The sequence below is a fragment of the Cygnus olor genome, chromosome 15 (assembly GCF_009769625.2).
Source record: "Cygnus olor isolate bCygOlo1 chromosome 15, bCygOlo1.pri.v2, whole genome shotgun sequence".
Classification (NCBI taxonomy): Eukaryota; Metazoa; Chordata; class Aves; order Anseriformes; family Anatidae; genus Cygnus; species Cygnus olor.
In genome coordinates, this window is record NC_049183.1 from 11,110,393 (window position 1) to 11,135,034 (window position 24,642).

The 24,642-nt window shown below is 43.4% G+C and overlaps 1 protein-coding gene and 1 long non-coding RNA gene across 7 annotated transcripts in view; one reads left to right on the plus strand and one right to left on the minus strand.

Annotated features, from left to right (window-relative positions):
- Positions 1-12,516, plus strand: part of LOC121078776 — a 291,522-nt gene extending 279,006 nt beyond the window's left edge. For 3 of the 4 annotated variants that reach the window (XR_005824740.1, XR_005824741.1, XR_005824742.1), the window contains one exon: positions 736-2,357. This is a non-coding gene — a long non-coding RNA (uncharacterized LOC121078776). Of the gene's footprint in view, positions 1-735; positions 2,358-12,410 lie in introns of those variants that run through there. The other variant, XR_005824743.1, reaches the window with a different exon arrangement.
- Positions 4,063-24,642, minus strand: part of LOC121078775 — a 104,479-nt gene continuing 83,899 nt past the window's right edge. The window contains exons 4-5 of one of the 3 annotated variants that reach the window (XR_005824738.1): positions 12,329-22,806; positions 4,063-7,964 (exon numbers count right to left, since the gene is read on the minus strand). The gene's annotated coding sequence lies outside the window, so the exon portion shown is untranslated. Of the gene's footprint in view, positions 7,965-12,328; positions 22,807-24,642 lie in introns of those variants that run through there. The other 2 variants (XR_005824737.1, XR_005824736.1) reach the window with 2 other exon arrangements.

Genomic DNA, 24,642 nt, shown 5'->3' on the forward strand with positions numbered 1-24,642 from the left:
TAGAGTAGCTTAACTTCAGGCTTCTGAGTATGATGAATTATTGTTTAAGGAGATGCATTCATAATTCTGTTCCTCCCAAGCAGGTGGTTGATATTTTGAGATCCCTGCTGCATCAGCACTATGTATATTTGGCACAGAAACTGTATGAATATTATAAATTCTATATTTAATTGAATCTCATAAAGAAATCCTGTAAATCATAGTCAGCCCATCAAACAAAATAGAAAATTGATATGTTGAGGTGTTAAATAATGTTACTTCTTTTTGCCCCTAAGGGTTAGACAAAACTTTGTTGTTTCCTTAAGAAGAAAAACATGATGGTAGAGTCAGGTATCTGTTATGTAGTTCTCTATCTGAAAATAACATGAAATCCTAATTCTTAAAACAAAAAATATCAAGTAACATGATAAAGCACCTGTATCCACAACAGCAAGCCTCCCTGAGCCAGCTCTCAGCCACAGAGGTTCTCTGTTCAGGCTTCCAGCATGGTGCCACTACTTATTCAGGCTACATCCTAAGTTTTCATGCTTCTTTTTCAGCTTCCTCGAAATATTTCTTTCTGTTTCTCTCACATGGAATTTGGCACAAAAAGCACAATATCATTTGCTATGCAGTAGGTGGTGAAACGCCTTCATTTCCATTTGTGACCATTAGGTGGTTATATATATATATACTACTATTGTTTGAACGTACTGGGGCTGCCAAAATCCTAACTTGTTCCACTTTTCCCAACAGAATGATAGGCCAGGAGTTCTTGCTATAAAGTTAGACTCTGAGGCCATGGCAAAGGACTAAGTCCCAGTAAAGAGGAGGCGGTTCGAAAAAGTGTGAGTCTTACCTAGTGAATAAGGGTAAAATCTACATAGCAATTCAAGTAGGAGATTTATATCTGGTTTTCTTTAGTGGGTTTGAACATGTACCTGACTGAAACAGCTTTCATCAGTAGTGTATTATTTGGAGTTCTTGGTACCATTGAATTACAATGAAATGCTATTTACACCTAGTTTATCTATAGTAAATGTAATACATCAAACCAAATGAGAGGTAAGAGAGACTTGCGCTAAATGAATGCAGTTCGTTATTTAGCCACATCTAACAAACTGAATACAGGAAGCAGGAGCTGAGTTTGGCACCTGACCTGTTTTGGCATCTTTTGCCCACGGAGCACTCTTTGTGGGAAAGGACAAGGAGCAACAGCCCTGTGAGCCTTCAGAAACACCCAACGAAGCTCCTGCATGGCCACATTTTCTTGACAGGCTGTTTCAAGTGCTCTTTAGAGTTACTTGATCTGGTCCTCCAAATCCTATTCACATCACTTCTCTTTACTGCTCTCAGAGTGGAATTCATCACAGGCTATTTTATCTTGGTGAGCGCTGAGCATGCACATGGATTTGAGTCCATGCAGTGCATCTACAAATAGCCAGGATGCTGTACAAGGTCTGTGGCCTTGCTTATCAGAGTAAAGTAGCAGAGGGCTGAACTTCAGCTAGGCCAAGGAGATCCTGAAGCATTGCACCCCAGGCAACTGCAAGTCGCAGTATGCAAGAGGCAAGACATGCTCTTGCTTGTCACGGGTCGGGGAAGGGTTCTGTTGAAGATGGTTTGCAGATACGTGTTGAAAGGCCTCTTTGATATAAGTGGATAGCCCAAGTATGGCAAGAATGGTTCGTGTGATAACATTTGAACAGGACACCTTTGTTGCACAGTACAATAGCGATGCTAGAGAAAAGCAGCTCAGGTTAGCAGCTCCTGTGCTGAGTGTAAGGGAAACAGCAAAGAGTAATCTTCACCTGCCGAGGTAAATACTTGTCACTGCCCCTGAAAAAAGCAATTACGGAAGATCAGAAGTAAGCCAGTGAGAGAATGAGCAGGAGAAATGGTGTCTGTCATTGGTTTCCAGTGTGCTTAGGGAAGTGGGAATGGGGGAGCACAGTCTAAGCAATGAAGATGGTTACACTACGGGATATATACGCTTTACTTGTTCTTCTTACCTACTGGAAATGATCCGAGGCAAAGACTGGCCAACAGCTCATGAAGAGGGAGCAGGAAGAGTGTCATATGTACCAAGGCGCTCACTACAAGTGTGAATACTTGGACAATTAAATAATGCTGAATAATGTCCTTCAAACATGCACAACTTCAAGAAGATAGGCAAAGGCCTCAAATGTTTTGGGAAGTGACTGTGTGCAAATGTAATTTTCACTTTTTTCTATTGCACAAATTAAAAAAACATGTTGCCCACCAGAAAAGGGCCCGAGTTTTCCTACAGTAGAAATCAAAAAGCAACTTTGCTAAATGCATTGGTATAACCTAAAGAGGTCTGAATACACTTTTACTTACTAAACTATACCTGCACAGCTTCCTATTGAATTCAGGGGGACCATTTGTACAGCAAATTACTGCTCTGCCCAAGTCCGTGAGCATCCAGGTTTCCACTAAAATAAGATTACATGTCTATTAGACTATCCAGAAGCTACAACACTGCAATATACTGTATTACCATGCACTGAAGATGGGTCCCTGGGAAATTATTGAATAGAAATACGTAGGAGCCCAATTTCCTCAGTAACAGCAAATCTCTCTGAAGCACAGCAGTTTCAGTGACGATTCAGCTCTTGGGGCAGAATCCATTTAATTTTGGATTTGGAAAGGCCAGTGCTGAACTTCGGGAGCAGCAGATTTGTGTGTCACTGGATTATAACAGGGAGGCTATTTTGCAAATAACCTGTTCTCTGAAACTGCTGACTGTGAGATGCTTTAGGAATATTGACATTTTGCCATGAGTACAGAAACCTCAGAGTCAACTCTTATCATCAGACAACTTAACAACACATTTCACTTACGTAAATGAAACAATCCCCTCTCCTCATAACAATTACAAGAACATTTTTCAGTTATTATGCTACCGTGCAGCATGGAGAGAGGTATTGATCCAGGCCTGCATTTCATTTATAAATTATGTTCATAGTATGATTCTTATTGAGAGCTTTTCTGGGGAGAAAACAGAGGATATAATATAAGGAGGGGGAGAATAATAATGGTACAGTCTCCATACAATTCCTTTGGTAACTTTCCCAGTGCTCTAAAGTGTTTACTCCCCACTTTGCCTCTTTGAAGCTAAGAAAGGTGCAGCATGCCCAGAGACACCAGCGTCTTCATTCTCTTCTCAGCCTTGCTCCTTCTTGTAGCCAATTCTGTTGGTGTTGGGAGGAAAGAACTGGCTATAAGCAGGGACAACGCTGCTGCAGGTAAATTTAAGAATGGAAAAAACAAAGTTTCACAACTGGAAAAACTGCTGAGAAACCTGAGATCTGTTAATATTTAAGCAGACAACTTCATGCCGATGTCCTTTTGAAATGCTGCGAAGTGCATGCCTCAGGGCAGCCGATGGCAAGGGGCAGCCACTGAGAAAAAGTGGTGCTGTCCTCCTCTCCTCAAAAGGTGATTTGTTTCTATATCCTGAACATTTCAGTATTTGTGTATTTGGTTTGTACAGGATGAATCTCATCATCTTTTCATGTGTGACACTACCAGTGGTCAGTCTGAGCTCTTTTAGCATTCCAGAGATGTTTCAGTCTATTGTCATTCTTTATATCACTGCATTTTAAAATCACATTTTCATCTGCTGTAGAATTTATTGTGCTCTCTTTCTGATGTTTAGAGAGTTGTTTTACTTCCTGAAACTCAGTGGCATAATCTACTCAAAAGGCCAAAGCTGTTCCTTGTGTTCTAAATACACACGTGAAGAATATCAGCTAATTAGTGCTAAATTGAAATGCAAAAGGAATATCCATTCTTTTTAGGTTATGTGTACATACCACTTACTTCCTTTACAGTTTCTGAAGAAAGATCAGCTGCTGCATGCTGTAAGTACCACTGAGAATACTAAAAAAGCCGTCACAGAATGATATCTTGATAAAACAAGATGACCTTTAAAGTTGAAGCTGTGGAAGCAAACCAGATAAAAAATATTTTCAAAATACACGTGAAAAGCACTACAATGAAAGGAAAAATGATTATTCTCACACTCTTAATTGTTTTAAAAGGTTTATACAATTAAAGTAGGGATTATTTTAAAACAATGGGATTTCTTATCATGCTGGCTACATTATTCATTTTTGAATGAACTTTCATTTTTTCCATTTATGAAGCAATGCCGATTTTTTTATGCATGCTTCTCATTTTTCTTCACATATTGTATGGCTAGGACAAAAATTTTCACAGCAGGAATTGATTACTAGCTGGTCACTTTAAGCTATGTGGTCTTCCTTCCTTGTAATTATTGAGTGACTCTGTGTCCTTACGCCATTTAAAAGGTTTCTGCCAGCAGACAACAGCTGGGGTCATTCTTATTGCTCCTCAATAATCTTGTTTGGTACAAAATATCAGAATTCGCAAAGGAGCCATCCACTGTCTCAATATTTCTGTGTACAGAAGCTCTCCTGCAGGGGAAGGGGAAAAAAAAAAAAGGAAAAAAATATAAAAATATTTACTAGCACCAATTATATTGGCTTCTCTTTAGATTCTGGTCCTGCTTTTACAGTTATGCTCAGATGAACTTACAGAGTTGGAGCCAGGGTCCAACTTTTCATATATTTTTATGTAATGCCTTACAAAATGAATTCCTAATCCTTGATTCTGGCTGGGTAGAACATCTGCCCTAAATATAACAAATATTAAAATTCAGGCTTTGCTGATGATGTCAAACAGAAATGAGAGACTATGAGGATGAGCAGAGTCGGGGAGGGGCGGGGGGGAGGTGACCTTTCCTAATAATCCCAGTTTGGATCTATAGATTAAATATATTCTCTTTGAACAAACCCATTACTGTGAAATCAAAAATCAGCCAGAAAATCCACAGCATCAGCATTACAGGGTTACCCGTGCATGGCTGTGGAACCAAGTCAGTGGGAGGGAACCTGTTATTAACTGAAATCCTGCTCGCAGTTATGGACCTTGTGAAACATTCAGGTGCTAAACATTAGTCCTGTTCAGGATGCTTTCCTGGCTCACATTGACTGAAGAGGCAGAGGAAGGGTCTTGAAGTGACTGAAATGTGGAGCTAAGACCTACATCTCTTGACAACTGCAACTCCTGTGGCTGAGGAACTGAGGCAAGAAAAGTTTCATCAGCACATGTCATGGCAGGAAACATAAATGTTTTATGTGCATGTCTTGTTATTTACTTTTGAAAGAAACTGACTCAATGACAAGTAAGAATTAACATGGTAAAATATACCCCGTGTATCTTATCTTTAAGTTTTGTACTGCTGGCATGCAGCTTTTCCTGGAAAACATTTCTTTTTTATGGCCTTCAGCTGGGATGCTACATAACTTAAGTCACCATACGGAGATGAAAGTTCTTGGAATTTCAAGGAAGTTCTTGGATGAAGTCCTATTGCTTTTGCCCTTTTTTTTTTTTTTTCCTCCTTTTGAGCCCCATGGCATACCTGGAGCTGCTGTTTCGACAAATGAAGCTCATCAATGTGATTGCAAGAGAGTGAAAGATGGGTTATTTAAAAAAATACCTAAGAAAAGGCTAGAAGAATCCTGTTTTCTCCACTCTGGCATGGCTGGAGCATTGCTGTGTTATTGTGCTGCAGCTCCCTGTAAATGCCCACAGGGTCAGCACGTGATGCCAACGGTTTTCCTGGTGGAAGGGGATTTAAGGTCTCTAGCCCCAAAGTCTGAGTGGTTTCCATAACCCTTTGAATGTAGGATAGCTGGCAGCCTTGCAGATAAATTTTAATCTACCTTGAAGGGCCAAACTTCACAGCTTGGGTTTCTGTTTTCATCCCTAGTTTACTTCTGTCTGTTTAATAGCAAAGGGGAAAAAAAAAAAAAAAAAAGGTGATAAACTGGAGACCTTGAGATTGGGACCTTTCTACTGTCTTCAGCTTAGCCCAGGAGAGGACATCAGTGTTCCAGCGGGGAGAATCTTTCATGGATGCACAGGGATTTGCAAAAACAATGTCTCAAGTGCAATCCCATATTTTTACACAGTGTCTGTTTTTGAAAGGTATATCAAGTGTTTTATATCACTCTCCAGTATGAGTTGAAAGTGAATGAGCAGCTCTGAGATAAGACTAATTCTCTGATGTTAAAACTCAGATTAATTTAACTCTTCCTGGCTGTGGAAGAACAGTTTATGTTGTCATAGTAAAAAATAAGTGACGTTAAGGTATTTGTTCTTAACATCATTGCCAGGGAGATCTACAAATACTTATTAATAGGTGACCCTTGGCTTTGACTAGCATCTCTGGACACAATTTCAAGTGAATAAATAAGGAAGAAAATTCTCACAAGACATTCACTGACACCCAGTTTCATGAAACACCCTCTGGCTGTTCTGATAACCACAGCCCAATATAAGTAAGTAATACACATTTTCTTAATCTCAAACTTGATTCTGTGTAGCACATAAATCTTACCTGAAACTAGACTGGAACCTACTTGGATTAATGTATTTTTTTGATATATGTACCTTAGGGGTGCATACAGCTTCATGTTCTTTTTAAAAACTTTCATTAATTCAGCTGAAGTAACAGCTTCTTCTCTATTAGCATCACTACCTGTTTGCTACCTTATCATATCAAAGTGAAATCAGCGAGTCCAGTTTATTGGTCTTACAGATTGGAAGAAAATAAATGCTTGCATTATGCATAAAGAAGGAAAGTAAATGTTCTGCTTGAGGGTTATTTTTTCCCTGTTGAATACAACCACCACTTTCAAGGTGCATCTACAAGCAAGTGCAGACTGTGCTCTGCAGAAGGCTGCAGGATTTGGTCTGTCATAAATATAGGAAATAGCAAAAATTACTTGCAACACTGCACCACTCAGTGTAAAAACTCTGAGCAGAAGGGAACTGCATCCTTTGGAAAATGTCCAGACTTTTACCTGAGGAGGTAAAGGAGATTAACAGGGCTTGTGCTGTCTGTTCCTGATGAAGGGAGAGAGATTACCTTAGCCATGCACCATCCCAGGTAACTTACTGCAAGTGCTCCGACTTGGCCAGGAATCTGCAGGTGGCTTTCCATCTCCTTCCTCTCATGGATGAAGAGGATTCATTTTTGATGCTCTTCTTTGTTCGGTAGCACCAAGTGCTCAGGTTATCACGCATCTCCATGTGCATCTTATGGCACTTCTTGTTGCTCCTGTAGAGCTACTCACATTAGCGTTGACCTGCTTAGCTTGACCATGAACTGCAGAGACCAGAACTGATCCTGGAGTCCTGGACCTCTGTTCATTTTAAATGTATACGTCACATAGTAAAATAAACATGGTGCTACTACAAAACAGGACGTCTCTTCATATTCTCTGCCTGGCTGAGTGTGCTGCGGTTCTGTGTGTTCAGACAATTAGTGGTGTGCTTTGTTTCTGTGTTTGGACCATATGGCTAAATCTCAACCCATATGTTACAACGGTGCAATTGAAGGTGATTTGGAAAGGCACCCTAATTAAACAGCACAGTTGGCTAGCTAGGAAATTCAACTTGGTGACTTAACATTGCAGTATGAGGCAATTTGGAGAGGTTGTTTTGTTTGGGGGAACTCTAGACACGTTTGATTTTGATAGCTGAAACAAGCATGCAGAACATAGAGGCTATGTGCATGTGGCCACTGTTAAAAACCTACCTGTGGGAGACAAACATCAAGTTTGTTTGCAGGCAATTCCTGGATGTGTTCTGGAGAAAGACTTTATGTGTGCATATGATTATCTGTGGCAAAACTGAGAAGATCAGTGATATGCCTTGATACTCACATCACCCTGCATTACACAAATGGAGAATCCAGAAGAACCACTTCCAGCAGTGTGCTGCTGAATGTACTTCACATATTGCATAACCTGGCTGCAGTGAGGCCAGAAGTTGCCTGAAGATTTATATCCTCGATGCTCTGGTTTGACACCGGTGACAGATTAATCCTGAGAAGTGTTGCACCGCAGTATCTCTTTATTGCTAAGGACCTGCAGAAAAGGAACAAAGTGAAAAATGTAAAGTAGGACCCCAGCCACACTACTGCTGCTCTTACAATGGCAGTAATTAGGCCAGCCCATGCAATGAATGAAAGCTGTAAACCATCTTCCATGAAACCATTAGTCACCAGGTCAAGTCCAAATATTAATGCATGGCCATTTTACTGTCCCAGATCCAAACTGATATGATAGCTGAATCACAACTGGGATTCAAAGGAATGAAAGAAACAAAACATTCCCTCGCTGACAAGAAATGAAAGAAAACAAACTGTAAAAGCACAGAATGCAGACTCCACAAAAATACAGTTGTTCTTGTCAGCTCCTTCTGCCCTAATCATTTGCCCTCATCTTCGCGTTGGGTGTTGAGAAATCAGTGCCTACCAGCACTCACTGATGTCAGCGCTGAGCCTTGGCTTTGGGATATTGCATTGTAGTCACTGATTAATACCTCTGTGCTGTTAAATGCTTTCATTCTTCCAAAGGGAAAAAAAGTACAATAGGGACTATCACAGAAGTATCCAGGGCTGACATTTTATCCTCCTGTCATGAGCTCAGAGGCAAGAGCAGTGGAGAAAGAGAGAAATGAGCCATTAAAAAAATGAGCAAAAGATGACACTCGGATCATTGCATGTCAGAAATGCCATACAGGACCCGAATATTGTCCTCAGTCAGCAATGACATCAGTTTGTCACTGTCTTCAGTGTTATTTTACTGGGTCCCTCAGAGCTAACTGGACACAGCACTACTCAACCAACACCTGCCAATCACATTCTAAAAATAAAGTTCAACTGTCATCAAGTTATTGGAATTCTTGACTATTTTATATGCTGGCCACCCTGCCTTCTTTAACCCCCTGCATCATTCTTGTGTTCTGTGTGACACAGGAGATTTCAGTTAAGTTGCAAGTGGAGATGTATTGAACCCCAGGGACTGGATAACTCTGGGTAATAACTGTAATACATGTACAAAGGGACAGTGGAAAGGAAGATTTAATCAGTATCTGCTACTGTGGGTTGTTTTTTGTATTTTTTTTTCCTTTGTATTGTTTTCCTGCTTTGGCACGTCCCTTACCAAACCCCCCCGTGTGGTTTGCAAAAAATGAGTTTGACTTTTTCACCCTCATCCTTCTGGATTCCAGCTGGGATCGAACACTGAGATTCTTGGTATAGCAGTCACATACACAGGCTTGCCAGTTTCTGAAAAATAACAGCCTGGCTACATTTCTCTGTTATTATATATGTATTATAGCTCAACATATCAACCTCTAGCAAGGAATAAGATATATGAATATAGTGCAGTGCCCATGGTATTGAGTATAAATCCAGCACTGGCTGGCAAAGTACTAACAAGTTGATGGGAGCCCACCAAGGGGTACCAGACTCTGAGAGAAAAGGGGGATGTTGAGAGTAGTTGGAAGGGAAAAGCTCCTTTGTGGAGCTTGTAGCAGCTCCATGGAGGAGAGCCTAATGGAGGACTATTTTTGCTACTTGGGGGGAATGCCCTTGGGATTTAGGCTGTATGGGACCTGTATAAAGCCTAAAGGACACCAGTCAGTCTGCTTCCCTCTCCTTTCCTCCCCTTCTCACAACTCCCTGAAGAAGGAACCAGCCTCAGCCAGCTCCTGTTGATTTGTGCACCACCCGAATCCTGCAGGGGTTTGTCACAAACCCCAAAGCACTCACAGAAACCTGCCAAAAAGACACTTGCTACATCCAGCCAAAGGCAGATAGTGTAGATGATCTTGCCAGAAGCTAAATTCTTGCTAATTCTCCCATTTCACTCCATATGTTATTAAACATAAAGTATCAGTGAAACACAAAGCTCACAAAAGAACGACAACAGAGGGAAATTTCTAAGATGCTAGGAAAAAAGACTCTAGGTTCTCTTAAACAGCTTCTCAATTCCTGAAGGAGATACAGCATGTAATTCTGTCTCTGAATATTTATACTATTTCATTCTCCCATGCCCTTGGTGAGCTATCTGAATAAGGTAGCAGAAGGTTCATCTGAAAGGCACAGAAGTTTTGTATCCAAATTTTCCTTCAGCATACATTCGCGAGTCTTTGAACACACCCAGTCCCTGAACGTGTTTTTTAATTTAAAAAAAAAAAAAAAAAAAAAAAGAAAGAAAGCTCTGATGTTTGATGTTCCGCTTTCTTCTTTATCTTCCCTGCAACAGCTGGCAGTACTACTGCCAGATGCCACCAAAGCCTACAGAGTATTACAAGCAGGCCAGCCCTAACCCTGGACTTGAAAGAGTGATGATGTCTTGGCTGCCGCAGGACACAGAGGAAATGAATGAGACAGAAGGAGCTTGCCAGAAAGCTGCAACTTCCAACTATCAAAATACCAAATCCAAGAGTCAAGATGTAGTTTGGTAGCTCCAACAGCCAACAGACATACACACCATACACACTTTTTTTTTTTTGTTAATAGTCTTTGATGGCAATTCATTTTCTCAAGCAATTCTTGGGCTTTCCACATGACTTGCAGAACATGTCCGAATTGTACAAGAAAGGAAAAAGAAAATAGGTCTGGAGGTGTCACACACAGAGAAATACTTCTGTGAAGTCACAAAGAGGTGCTAACAGTCTTCTTCCTTACTAGTGGCCAAAGAAATGTAACATTATTTTGATTAAGAATCCGGTCTAGCAGAAAGCTATTTCCATACTGAACAGTCTATGATCTCTCGCCCACCTGCCAAGTTAAAGCAGGCTGGTCCTATTTCAGATAACAACCAAGAGAATGCAAAAACACGTGTGAATCTCTTCTTGATCAGATCAATGCATTCTTTGGTATGAACTCAAAGCAAGGCTCAACCACCTCCATAATTATGCACCCTAACTTCTCCTCTGCTCCCTCAGAAGCTGGCCTGGTTGCACTTACTGTTGGCAGCAATGTGGCAAAGCAGCATGATTTTCCAGCAACTGATTTGCAGTGATGTCTCCTTTGCACTCCAGAGGTTTTTGGAAACCTCCCCAGGGTCGTGGCGGAGCTGCCCCTTTCGATCCCCTCTCTGAGCTGCAGCACGGGTGCATCACTGAGCCTGGAAGTTAGCAGAGGATTTTTTCCAGGGTATTGGATATTCAGTGGGAGTTTGAGCTAAGGCAGTGGCTACTGAGGAGCCAACTGGAAGAGGTAATAGTAAACACCTGAAGCCAGAGTTTTAATGGAGCTTGGCCAAAGCAATCCAAGCCAACAGGATCACTGGAAACCAGCAAGAACTATCTCTGGGGACTGCCCTACTGCACATACATTTGGAGCTCAAAAACAGGCAAGAAGGATCTCAAGGGGTGTGAATCAGACTGGTTGAGCAACACTGGGAACTTGAGCACTGCTGCAAGGCCAAAACTTCTTTGCCTTATCATATCCAAAGCTCATTAAAAAACAAAATAGTGCAAAATATCAGAGAAACAAACTGATCCAAATGAATATTTGGAAGAAACTGTTAACAAAGAACTTAATATATATGCCAAGCTTCCTCTTAGGAACAGACTAATTTTGTACAGACGTTCCTGATGGGGAGATACATCCATGAAAACATGTTGTCGCTGGGGCTCAGAGCAGCGTGGGAACTCCTTTCTGAATTAGCTTCCAGGCACAACTCAGTTCTCCTGCCCCTACAGCAAGTTAAGAGCAGCTACCTCTCCTTGTCTCTGCAGGGGTTAATCCTGGGTGTTATGCAGACGCTGGGATTGCCCTGAGAGTTTCCATGGTAGAAAGAGAAAGCGGAAATAAAAAGCAGCTCCTTGCCTGATTTGTGGAACATGCAAAATACAATAGCAATAAAAATAGTAATGAGCTCATTACGATGGAAATGGTCTCATTACCAGTGCAAATGCCAATCATATACGTGGCCAGGTTCTTCATGGGGCAGGGATTTCTTTAAACACTGTCCTTCCCTGCTTCAGGAATGTGAGTTTTATTTAAAAACATGCAATCCTTCCTATTCTTGGGCTGCTGTCCTCTCAGCTCTCCAAAACATTTCAGGGCAATATTTAATACCTAGGAACAGGCACTATGCAGGGACCAGATGCTCAGCTAAAGTAGCACATCCCTGCGCACTGCTCTGGGCAGAGGAGGGGTCCTTCCTCTTCAAGCTTCCATTACAGCAAGAAAACGGGGAAGAGGACTCCCTTTATTGGCAAGAAACGTCCTGGGCACACAATGGGAAGTTGCATTTGCAAATATTTTAAGTGGGGGGAAAAAAGAAATTTCCATCAACACGCTGCTAATGAATTCAGGGCACTTATAGACGAGGAGCAGGAAGAGGGACAACAGCACAGCTTCACAAGTCTTAGGCCAATGAGTGGGTGCGCAGCACGCAGCAGAGGTGTCCTGTTGCTCCAGACATACCTGTCCCCTAGAAAAACTCTGGGAGGGATGAGGGCATCTGCCTGTGGTTGGAGCACGCCGTCCTCCCTTCTCCTCACTACAGCCAGGTGGTGTGGTTTCTTCGCTTTCAAAGTCCCAGGCAGAAACATCTCTTTGGCTGAGTGCACGCTGCTGCTGGTCACCCTGGTGAGGAGAGCAGCCAGGAGTGGGACAAGACGGGGGCAGGCGATGAGAAACGGCGTGGGAAGGCACTGCCCTACAAAGGAAGGTCAGACACACCAGCACCGGTTCCTCCTCAGTTCAGCACTGCCCAGGCACAGAGCATGCCCAAGCCCTGCAAAACATGCTGTGTAGATGTTAATTGAAAAGAAAATGGCCCTTTCACCCTCTATTAAATGTCTGCATGTATACCACTTGAAAGCTACAGTTGAGCTTCTCATGTCAATGTATTTACCTGTGCACTAACACTTACCTTCATTTTATGGATCTGAAGGCATGTATCTGGGACCACAGAAAGTCCCAGAAGAAGTTTGGCACCCTTCTCCAGGCAGCAACCAAGCGAAGTCTTAACCTTTCCTGCTGGCTACTATACGTAATTCTTAGCCTATACACAGCCTCTCGGGGGTCACTCTTCTCATTACATATTTATATGCCTAAGGAATCCGATTTTACAGGACCACTGGGACCACCAGGATTTTAAGAGACCACTGCAGCACTACAGTCCCTCTGTATACACACATCCCTCTGATTTTTCTGCAGTTATACAGAAGCCTGCAGCAGAGCAGGGGCTTAAACCTCTGTCCCCCGTGGGCCTGGCTGTGCCGGAATTGCCATCCAGTCCCCCTGTGTACAAAGTTCTTTTTTCATTTGTAATCTAGGCTACCAGAATTGTACAACTCCATCAAGATCTGCAAGGTAATAATGAGCCACGCTCTTCAAAAATGTACTTAAGGCTGAAAGTGATTAAAGATGCTTCAGCCTGCAATTACCTATTACTCACTGGTGCTCTAAACGGTTCATTTTTCACATCATTCCAGGAAGTTGTAACTTCTTAAAGCAGCGTTTCTGGTAATTATAGGAGAGCAGCAACAGCAGGCACAGAGCATTATCTACCGCTGCAGCAGAGGCAGAAACGCTGCCTTCCGCAGATGATACAGTAAGGGCAGGAGCATGGCACAGCCAGGCAGCACCTGGTCTGGCTGCTCGGCCTTGCGTTGCCTGGGGCAGCTGGCTGCTCGCCAGGAGGGTTTGGAGAAATTCTGGACTTTTCACACTCATCCCTGCCAGGTTGGTGCTTTGGAGACCAGCTCTGGCCCTGGCAGAGCTCAGAACCGTGGCACTCCCTTCGCTGGGGCTGCATCCAGCCCTGCCCGTCTGCAGCTGGCCTAGGAAGAAGAGAAGGCTTTTGGTTGTTTTTGGATCTGACTTCATGGCCTTTACTGGGAGCTGCTTTTCTTGCCATGTTCACAAACTAAAAATTCAAGAATTCAAAAAGTAGTACTTCTTTGGTCTGATAAATGTAAAAAAAAATCCTATGGTGCTTAAAGAAAAACAGAAACAAATAAAAGGAGTTGCAGGCACTCGAGACATCCACTCCATACCAGACACTAACTGCAGGACCAAAGGCTGCGGCTGTCCCGGCTGCCTCCTTGCACAGTGCAGGCCAGGGATGAACCCCACCGACTGCCGAACTGTTTGTGGCAGTGAAGAACACAGCTCTTAGGGTTTGAGCTCCTCTGGCTGCACACTGCCTTGCTTTGGAAACACCTGGGATACTTGGAGAGCAGTGGGTTTACATCTGCTGCAGTGAAGCAGCCGATGACTTTCACTACTTTGGCCACAAAGGTGGCAGGACAGGGAGAAACTACTTCTTTCCTGCTGGTTTGGCTACACGTTGTGACTGGGAAACAAAAAACGTGCAGACACGTTCCCCTTGCATGCCCAGGCTCAGTGCCTGCTCTTCCTTGCATCCCCTCCCACGGTGCTTTCTCACTCATTGCTTCTGCTTCGTACATCTCAGACATGACGTGATCAAGCCTGTTTGCCAGGACAGTCCCAATCCATAACTCACCTTACACGTGCCTGTGGCTTGAAAAGTATTGCAATCCTTCACTTGAGTTTGGAAGATGATGTTTTACAAGATGTTACCTTGTGATTAAACAGTGCCATGATTGCAGCTGCTGAGTTTGTGACTTTTATCTCAGTTAAATAGCAGTAATTTTTACCTGCTTCGAAACCACAGTGCACATGCACATACCAATACATAAATAATTATTGCCACTATTACTAATAATTATCACCATTCCTAATGACAGGAACTTATCTCAATGATAAGAATTAACAATAAGCTTTCCCAAGATGACTTCAGCTCACTTAATCTCAAAAATTTATCTCAATAATAATAGGAATAGAAAAAAGAAATACATGCATACGGATCATGGAAGAATTTTACCTATTCTGTGGGATAACTGGTGAACAAAAGACATACCTTCTTGCTTAGGTATTTGTCTGAAGAAAAAAAAATATTAACTTCTACATGATGTAATTATGAAAGAAGGATAGAAAGACAGGGGGATTTGTTACCTGATGGAAACTGCGAGCTCCTGCGTGGTGCTGAGCTGCACAAATGCTACATCTGTGTGACTCCCAGCAAGCGAGGAGTTTTCCATTCAGAAACAGCATCCCAGCTCTGGTGGGACTGGCAACAAGAGGAGCAGAAAGTGAGCCCCTGGCCAGCAGCTTGTGGCTCAGCAGGTCTCCCTTCCTGTGCTCTGTCATGCTGCTCCTGCCCCTACAGGTCGCCTAAAGAGATCCCTGGCTTTGAAGGGGAGAAAGCCAGCCAAAAATACAAGTTAGCAAAAGGAAATGACAGAGCAGCAGCTACCGCATAATGAATGCTACCAACACGAACCTTGCTGACAGCTCAGAGCCCAGGCACCTCTGCTGAAGCAGATTGGCTTAGTCTCTGGAAACACAGGAACTAAAGCAGCAGCAGCTGCCCCCTGGGAAATGCCTGAATCCATAGAGGAGCAATGAGCATGTTTGAGCTGGAGGAACTGGCTGGAGAACATGCTTGGCAGCTTTTGCCACTCTTCATCTGGGCTCCTAACATCCACTTGGCTTAGCGTGCAGGCATCGCATCTATTGGCTGAAAAGTCAAAGGCAGCAGCACATTCATTGATCTTCATTTTTTCCCCAAGTAGCTTGGAAACCTTTCCAGAGCTGTATTTTTCCACCCTGACCTATACTGGTGGCGGTGATTCATCTTTCCATGGTTCCCCCCGCCTCAAAGCAAGACAGCCTGCATCACCGCACACCTCACTGCACGTCCACACGGGGCACCAAGGCTGCTCTGCGCGCCACCATCGCACCCCGGCTGCAAATTATTTCAACACACTGGGGACCAGCGGGATTTAAGGCCTGATTCCTAACTCATGAGAACATCAAGGGAGAAGCCCCAGTTTCCTGAGGTTCTTTTCCTCATCTTTCTGTTTGGGGGCTGGTCACAGCTGACGTCCTGCTAAGCAAAATAAGCCCAGCCCAGGCAGTCCAACTTCAGTGGCATCTAACTGGGCTGAAGCAGAAGGAGGACTGTGCAGCATCTTCTAATGATTTTTATTTTGGGGAGGAGAAACATCACCTCTAGGAATTGAGCTTTATTGGATGCTCTAATCCAGAAGAGATAAAAACATTTACTAATTACTGCTGGGTTTTGTTTCTTTGAAGAATTGGGTTAAATCTCTTTTCAAAGTAGAAGTCTGTTTGTGCTCATTAGATGTATAATTTAATTTGTTTAGGAATTTTTCTCTTTTAGGGTTTTGTTCTGACGACATGTACATTTTCTCCTCTCCTTTCCTCTCTTTTCTCCCCAAAGACAAGAACCTTTGATTTACTATAGATTTATTTTCCTTATTTAACCACAAATTTCCCTGAGTTGATGCATCTTTTTTGGTGACCTTATTTTTTCCTCTCTTCTTCCTCTTGAAAATGTATTTCCTAAAAATAAATAAATGTGTACCTTTTGCATCCCAGTTTAATAATTCTGAGATGTATTTGCTCATGCATGTTTGCTGACTGAAACATGTCTTCATGCTACACTGGAGAGAGAACTCAAAAACATCTACTTTGGAAAAAAAATCTATTGAAATCACCATAAGCTAATTTATCTGCCAAGTGCTGCTATGCAACATTGCAGGAAAAAGAAAATTGGGATGAAGGGGAACTTGGGAGGTCGTTTAATTCATATTACTTCCCCAGTCAGGATCATCCAGCATACATCATTCCTAACAGATGTTTTTCTAACCTGTTCTTAAAAACCTCCAGTGATGCTAAGTGCACAGCCTCCCATGGCAATTTCCATTAATATTCAACTGTCCTCACTATTAGAAAGTTTTTTTCCTAATGTTTAACCTGAATTTCCTGAGAGATAATTAGAGCCTGTGACTTCTCATCCCATCCACATGTATCCCATCTTGTTAAGTCCCTCCAGCTAAGGGAAATGGTCCAGATAAATTCCCAGGAGCTCTCTGTGCTTCTGTTCCTCTGCAAATATAGCCCAAATTTTGAAAATCCCACCCACTGAGAGCTACTCCCAAAATTCACATAGAGATCAGCTGTTCGCCCTGCCTGTGCTCAACATCTATTGAGATTTTGCTGCATCAGTGGAAAAAAAGCCTCACACATCACACACAAAGTCACACTGCACTTAACTGCACAATGCCCTTCCCTCTCCCCCTGCTTGACAGGATGATGTTCTTCATCCCTGTGCAGGTTCTGCACAGAGACATTGGGATATTCACTGGGTACTTCTCCTGCATTGGGACACCGGGACTTGGGTGGCATATTATAAATGAGCTTCATTCTGGGGTGCACTACCTGGGGTTTGCTGCACAAATAAAGAAAAACATTGATTTTCTGTCCTGTTTCTTATCTGTAGGTAATATATACACTGCTGTGGACTAACACAGGCTCTCCTGGCCCTATGAATGAAGACTAAGGTAACAGTCAGCTTTGCCACTGGCCTGGTACATTCATTTAGGTCAGCCAATTAACCCTTCCCTTTACCTAAGTTCCCATGTTTAAGGGAACGATCCTTAAAAAAGGTATTTTGCAAAACGCATTTTGCAGGATGCTTTGAGATGTAACTCCAAGGCATGCTCTGCCTTGCTGTCCTCAGATCGTGCAAGTCAATAAAATCCCTCGGTGCAAAACACTGCCTAAATGGAAGCAGCTCCGGGCTTCATTGCAAAGTAGCCAGAACTGAGGTTTTTACCTCCTGCAGGAGAGGGGCTAAGAGGAACCACACTTCTGGCAGCCACTGGTGCCCCCCAGCCTTGTCTCTTGCCTTCTGGAGCGATGGCAGCAGCAGTGGCTTTCCAGACATCTGTTAAGCAAGGCAGAAAACAGCTGGGGCACAGCTACTTTGCTGCTGCCAGCAGTTGCAGTGATTTTGCTCGCCTCTAGCACTGGCCCTGTGTGGTTATTAATTTTTGTTTTCATTATCATTATTACTACTACTATTCTAAATAAAAATGGAAGAAATTCCTTCTCAGAAATATTTTTTTTTCTTTTAAACAGATGTTTTTGCTGCCGCAGGATGTAGTAAGAGAAATATTTTCATTGTATGAGTGGGTAGAAATCCTTCACGATGGATGATGGGGGACTAGGAATGATGTTCGGAACAAGCTGGGAGTCAGATTATGCAGAGAGCCTCTGCAAACATTGGCTTCTGTAATCCTGGAGCAATTGTTGCCTTGAGGGCACAAGCCCCGAAAACGTGGAGGTCCCACAGCGTGACAGCCCAAAGTGCTAGGAAAGCAGGGAGGATCCATCAGACCACAAATGGGCAAGGAATTGAAAGCATTTTGTGACTGATGCCAAACGATCATGTTGCTAGCCTCAGGAAAATGGAACTCCGAACAACAAAACACCATCATTTGGGACCAATCAAAGAGATCTCACTCAGCCCCAAGCTGAAACACTTTTGGTTTGTTTGATCCTTTGAGAAAAAAATACATCATGGACACATTGATATATTTTGAAAAAGAAACAAACACTAAAATACTTTGTTTTCTTTTCCAAGTTTTGACCATTTTGCAAGCTTACCTCAAGACATTTTTGTGACGCTGCTCAGTTGGGCTCAGTGCACCCCATGCCTGGGAGCATAGCGTCATGTCCCGGCCAAGGGGGCATTGGTTCCTCTGTTGGAGGAGGTTTCTGAGGGTGGGTAAGAGAAACTGTGGTCAGGACCAGTGTAGGCACATCAGCAGGCCTTCATGCATGACCCCTCCAACTCCTGGACGTGTCTTGCAGCCCTGCAATCCTTCGGCTATCTGGGAAATGCCTCAGGTCTCTAGGATTAAGACCTCACTGCGCCCAACATCAGAGACGTAATGTATCCCAGTCCTAAAAGGCTCACATTTTGCTTTCAATGCCTGTTGAAAAGAGCTAACGAGCTTTGGCCTGAAAGCCCCAGGCCTCCTGCAAGAAGATGTCCAGCTTCTGCCTTTGTGCAGCAGACGCGACCGCAGCGGGTGCTGTGCCAAGGCTAGAGAGCCAGAGAGATCCTGACCGGTAAGCAGGACAGCTTATTGCCTCTCTCCTAAGTGAGAGGTCAATACAGGCTCTTTAAAATTAAGCCCTGTAAACCACATTGCATCAACACATCCTGTAAGCACAGCCCTGCCTCAGTCTCACTGGGCAGGACAAGGAGCTGCACACCACAGCACAAAACCTCAGAGCTGTCCGGCCAAGAGAAAGGAGCATACAGTGAATAAACGCATGGCTACATCCACAGGAGTCATTTAAAAATGATCACTGGCTTGCGCTGTTGCTTGCCAGGGTATAACAGAGCACTACCTTAACTCATCCTGCACCACGCAGGGCAGAACTGGTGACAGATAACCCCAAATGTACCAGTAATACAGCTCTTACCTCACCATCCCTAAGGGGTAATTTCAGACACCTGCTCCCTTTCCAGATAAGGACCTCAGGCACCATGGGGGCAGCTGGGGCTGAGCTTTGAGGCTGTGGGAGGCCACCTGAGCACTTCTGAGGATCCGATTAACTCCCCCCAAGAGGCTGAGAAAGCCCTTGGTGCCAACCTGAGTCAGATCCCGCTCCTCCACCCACTCAGCATGAGCCCCAAGAGAGCTGGCTCTCCCAGCTTTCTTGAAACTCCAGTGTTTAGCAATCGCTTGTAAATACTGAAACAAATCTAATTATTCACATAATTGGGGAAAAGAAGGCCCCTGCTGTTTCCCAAAAAGCAGACAAAACAACCCATTGCAACAATGCAAGAGAAACACGTTTGCCATCCCAATCCCATATGGGGTTTGTGCAGAAAGCCTCTCGCCCCTCTGCGGCCTGTTGCCAGCCCCACACCTATGTTCAGAAATGCTTGTCCAAGGCAGGAGAAAACCAAAGAACCAAACCAGAGGAGTCTCCAAGGCCAAATGCTTCCTTCCTCAGTCCTGGTTTCTGTACCTCACCTGCCCTTCTCTTGCCCTGGGCCCCCTGCCTTTGGCACGCAGGAACAAGGTTCGCAGAGCTCAGCACATTCCCAAGGAAGCACATCCCTGACCACGGGGACCTCCTGCCAGCCTGCTGGGGCAGATGAGGAGTGCCAAAGCAATTTATTTTTTTCTTATCTCCCTCCTGAATGGTTTCTACTCTCTGATTTCCTCAACTGAGCATTCATGCCCACAAGGTGCCCCCCATAGATCCTAGGCTGCTCCTTGGGTCAGAGCAGGGACAAAAGAAAGCCAGGGCCTAAAATGTGCCCTCCACCAGGATCAGGAGGCAGAAGGGGACTCCCTGAGCAGCCTGCAGGGCTGTGCACCAGCAGTTAAACTGAGCCAGGAGGCCACAGATGTGAAACACCCCAGATAGCATGTGGGTCGGCTGGGTCACAGAGCAGCACGGTGAAGCTGTTCCAGCTGCAGAGCACAGAAAGTGCATCACCCGAGTAGGAACTGTAACTCCTTTATGGCTTGTTTACACACTCAGAAATAATTGATAGAAGCTGTGAAACATACTAAGTTATGATTTGTTTCTTTTTTTTCTAAACTTATGTACAACTTTGCGAGCTTGCTGCCAATACCAAGAGCCGGACAGACAAACAAGCAGAGTTGCTAACCTCTGCTTCAAGGATTTGACCATCCCAAAATTTCTTTTGAAGTTATGAAATTTTTAAGACTAACACAGCCTCTGGTTCTTTTTGTTTCACTTTTTTCACATTTCTCAGTTTCTCAGCCATCCACATACCACACCACCTCATTTGCAGACTTTTCTCTGCAACCACAAAGGTAAATTCTTTTTGTTTGTTTAATTACAGCCTACATTGTGTGTTCCTTGAATGGATGCAGTCAGCGTTTGAAAGTTCACCATACCTTTGTGACAGGCAGCAATCCTGAACCAGCTCCATTTACGTAGGAACTCAGGCTGTGTTTCAGATACTCCCATCCCTCAAAATAGAAGTTGCCATGCAAGCGGTCAGCTGAAGTCACAGCTGAGAGGTGAACGTTTGGATCCGTTCTCTCCTAATTCAAGGTTCAATACCTTGCTGGCCACCTGCCTGAGCGGGTATTGCTGGAGCAGGCTCATGTCGGCTCTGTGCTGTGGCGATTCAGAGATGTTCATGTTCACCAGGGGTCGGGGCAGGTGAGGCCAGGCTCAGCCATCATCAGCAGCAGGGGAGGCAAAAGCCTTTCCTATTGCACAAGGGAGAGAGGTTGGTGGTGCGTCCCTGATGTAAATCACTGCTGGGAACTTGAAATCATGACTTTGCTCCAGTGATGAGTAATCTCTTTGCATAATTCCCCTCTGAATGTTTTGGATACAGGAACATGTTGTTTCTCCTCTACTGGCAGATTTTAGGAGGGCTTTCTTACCAATTCATGTCAAGTCTAGTTGAGTTTCAAGTCTGTCTCAGTATAAACAAAAAAATTGCTCATATTTGGAGACTTAAAAAAAACATACAAATGTTTTTAGAAGAATGAGTCTCTTATTTTGAAACATTTCCTCCTTTGTATCTGTTTTGTCTTTGCTTTTTTTTTCTGCCAACTTCTTAGCAAATGTGTTGTTGCAAACAATATGTTTCAAGCAAAGAGAGCAAATACTTTCAGAAAGCAAAGTTTTAAAAAGTCATAATGGCTGATTCACCATAGTAAACATCTGATTTATGCATTTGCTGGCCCTCTAGTGAGAGCGTCATAGTATTTCCCAAGACTGAAAGGCCCAATAAAAGCAGTTATAAACTTGAGTACCAAATGCTGTCAATGAGCTACTTACCATAAGCTACAGCCCCAAAACTGTTCAGAGAAGGGTTTGCTATGAAGACTTATTTCCAGGGAAGTTACTGGTTTCTAAAGTTGAATTTCATGTGGCAGAAGGGAGATAATGTACAAAATAAGTCAAATAAATATTACAAACTATCAACCCTCTTCTGACATCTGCACGGGTGATCCAGTTAGCTGCATATACCTCACCCATTCCCTGCGGTGAGAATGCAGAGAGGCAAAAATAGAATAAGAGCAGTTCGTTAATACAGGAGTGAATGGGGATTTCAGAGCCTCTGAAGGCTGCTCCAGTCCCACTGCTTGCGGTTCAGATTGACTTTATATGTGAAAAAACCCTGACAGCAGCGGTGCTGTCAGAGACAAACTCTCACCTCCATTCCCATCTGTGCAGGCTCGAACAGCCTGTGGGCTCTGGTCAGTACGTAAGCAACTGTGAATTTGGTGTTTGCAGTCAATTCCTCTTCTGCAAATTCAATCCCTCCTGAGAGATTTGTCTTTATACATGACATGTCTCTAGGAATCTTTCCTTTAAAATTGTTAAAGATTCCATCTGACATGGTTTAATGGGCCAACATAGGGTCTGTGTTGCCTAAATCCGCTAACAACACTGAAAAGTAAAGCTTATGATGTGGTCCTGCCTATGCTGATCTTTTGTGCAGGGGACATTTTACCCCTACATTTGTTTGTGCGAGGCCCAACACAACGTGTAACATTTTCCAGCTGATTTCCCCACTCCCTATGCTCCAGATCACACAGCTGATTGTGAGCTTGGTGAAGGGCTGAGATGTTCTCCCTACACCAATCCTTTCTGAAGAATGCTGCTTCATCCTCATTAGAAACAGCTCTGCCATCATTTGTTTTCTTTCCGTTACCCATACACTCCCAAGCACCTTTATTAGAAGCTTCGAGCTTGGAGTTAAGAGCTAATTAAACTGACAGTACTGCCTCACTGCAACTCAGTGCAAAACAATTCAATTTGGTCTAATTTCTTGGAAGTGAAACCAGACAGTGCTGTTTAGAGGACGATACCTGCAAAATATGTTGGAGTCACGTTCCCCATCACCGCACACTGCTGTGCCTGTTGATGAAGGATCAGACGTCTGAGCGGCTGGGCGTGCGGCAGGTGGAGGCATGGCATGGTGTCCAGGTGAAGCAGCGCTGTACCGTATCAGCTTCATCCTCTGCAAAGGGCCAGTGAGGCTGAGGAGATACAAACGGGGGAATTTGCTTAAAACAGGAGTAGCTTGAGAAGTACTGACCCAGAGAATTGAGTTCTTAATTTGAAATCGGAAGAAAAGTCGCCTTGTATTTTTCTTCTTTTTAACAAAATGTTTAAAATCACAGTAGTCAAAATACCCATTTAATATTTTTTTTGCTCATGAAAATTATTTTAGGTCTTAAATTACATAGCAAGAGATCTTAGAGAGGCACAGATATATGCTCAGGAATTACCTGAGGAATTCTCTGCTAAGGTGGGCATGGCACTGCCCTTGGCAGAGCGAGGCTGGGTCACCACGCTTCGCTCGCAGCACCTGCAGCTCTATGCAGGTTTCTTCTGAAGCTAACTGGCATCTCAGTTCATAGCTGACACTTGTTTGTGAAATTGCAGAGTGACATGAAAACCTTATCATCATATTGAGATAATAGCCAGGTTTGGGCAGGAGACAGATTTCCTGTCAAAGTTAGGATGCAATTTCAAGATCTCCACTCACTTTTGTATTTACAAATACAAATAAATAAATAAACCTGAATAAATAAAAAAAAATCTGTCAATATGTTGTTTCATTTTGTACATTAAAAGATGCTTGACTTGAATTTGAACTTTTTAAACCCCCCAAACACAGCAATGTCCCATTTTGTTTGTCTCACACACCTGAATTCTTCACTTAGAAAACCTGGAAAGAGAGCAAGAGCTTTTCTGCTGAGCAATCCAGCAGAGAACAGCCTTGCTGCTCAATGAAACGTGTACATCAAAGAAAGTTTGTCAAAACCTCCTAGCAACTATGAGTAATTGCTAATACCAATGTTTTTTAAAGCACCGGCTATCAGCATGATCAAATCACAGCTCTAGCGCAGCCTTTGGAAAGAATTCGCTGTACATTTTGTTAACAAACCATTAACAACGCTCATAATTTCTAACTCCGCTGAGCAAATTGCCTCTCCTTCTCACACGCTTGGCTACAAACAATGCAAACCTTTGCACAGTAAGAGGTCAGGTTTGTACTGGCACCAGACACAACCAGAACTGACACGCTTCTTACTGCTTAGGTTTGGGTTTTGACCTACCTGCTTAGTGACCTCAGCCACACTGGCAATGCAGCGTGGGAGCCAAGGGTGAGGAGACATTAGATCAAAATGCTGCATTGTTTAACACTGGAAAAACAATTTTCATGATTAATTTAAGAGGCTAACTACTTAGTCCCTGGGGAAAGAGGCTCCTTTGGAGGCCAGCCCAGGTGAGGCTCAGGTGCTGTGAATCACCTCCTGGAGAGGCTGTGTGGAGAGCTACAGGCGGTTCTTTCCTGGTTTGGACCATGCCACTTCCAAACATTTTGGATCTTCAGATGGAAAACACAAACTGAAGAATACAATTCTTTGTGTTATTGACATTAGTTACGTGTGGTCCAATCCACACTGTCATATGGAAACTTGGAGAAGAAACCTACACTGCATTAATGAGTTAACACTCCTCAATGTTTAGCCACCATCCATGCTGCAAGAACACCTTCTGGTCCCAAGCACTTTAATAGCCTTTACTGGTAGCAGTTCTCACCACATGCTAGCCTTGGAGCTTACAGACACTTCCAGCCACGTGTGGAAGCAACTGTGGGACTATCCTATGAGCCCTGAGACACTGTATAGGGTGTTTAAGGGATTGTCTTTCACTTGTTACATTCCTGACCAATTTTGGCCATGGCAGTGATTTAATTCAGGGACTGCAGCCTTTCCTCTTTTTATTCTGTAAACTCAAACTATTTACAGGTTGCTTAATGCTTCCAGCTTCTGTTTTAAGATCACATTTTTTTTTTTCCAAAG